Source organism: Alligator sinensis, unplaced genomic scaffold (assembly GCF_000455745.1).
Source record: "Alligator sinensis unplaced genomic scaffold, ASM45574v1 scaffold534_1, whole genome shotgun sequence".
In the NCBI taxonomy this organism is placed as follows: Eukaryota; Metazoa; Chordata; order Crocodylia; family Alligatoridae; genus Alligator; species Alligator sinensis.
The window spans coordinates 699,210-700,427 of NW_005842050.1; positions in this window are offsets into that span (position 1 = coordinate 699,210).

Genomic DNA, 1,218 nt, shown 5'->3' on the forward strand with positions numbered 1-1,218 from the left:
GGGTCAGGCTAGATGATCTGTTCAGGTCCCTCCTGACCCTAGCTACTATGATACTATGATACTATGACCTTCTTCTAAACCAGGTCCTCAGAAAGCTTGGGGTCTCCCCACACTTGTTTTCTGCCCATCTCTGCTCTGTTCCTCTACTTCATGCCTTGCTTCTACATTTGGCCAACTTTTCACAATTATGGCAAAGGACACCCTGCCAAACATCAAGCACTTCTGGCAAAGAGTGAAGATACCAGCGCTTCTTAAGGAATTGATAATGAGAAAATTTTAACAGGGGCAAACACCATGTCTTTGAATAACCTAATTCTGAGAAATGGCTGAACCTTTTTTAGCTGAAACTTATTTAAAAAACCAGCTCGAGGCAGACACCTGGCAAGGAAAAATTCAGCTCAAATGGTTCTAGTTTGGCAAAGTTATAATCAGTTGAAATCAAGGTCTTATAATGAAAAGTATCAGGCAACCTTACCTTTAGGCATAGCTGCCTGTGTTGCCTATAATACTATAATTAGTTATATGGTTTATGGAATATGCTTTGCTGCAGTATACAATCCATTTGTCTTTCAAGAATGGGGTATAGGAAATAGGAACCAAATGTGGCAGAATAAATCATTTTCTAGTCACAACTATTCACTTAAAAATGGGCAGCTCCAAAAACAAACAGCAGTGATTCAAAAAAGAGCCATCTTAATTCTTAGCCTTAAATGCTTACGTTCAGATTAGAAAAGGAAGCAAAGGTAAGAGTAATGGTTCCTGATATTCCCTTTGATTCTGTTCATAATTCCAGTTTCCAACACACTAATTTGATTATCAGTGAAACTGTAAACAATAGGGCTTCACAAACGCAACAAAGCAATTTTTAAAAAATACTGGAATCCAGTGATATAGATTCTATGGTTCTCTATTTGAATATTTTGGAAAATTATGCAAATCTTCTTGTAAAACTCAGTATAGATTGTACATCAACAACAATGTTGTTTCTTTATACAGATTTCCAATCAGCTTACTTTTTTAGTTTCACTGCATCTTGTTTTGCAATACCCTTCTTTGACTATACCATATTTTACAATGCACTTTCAAACTCTTTCAGTACCTTGCAAGTAAGGTTGTGTGTGCTTCTAGTTTTTCAGCTCCACCACTAAACCAAAAGATAATCAGGTTGGAATATTCAGAATTTAAAAAAAATTAGATTTTTTTGTTTGACAAAAAAAC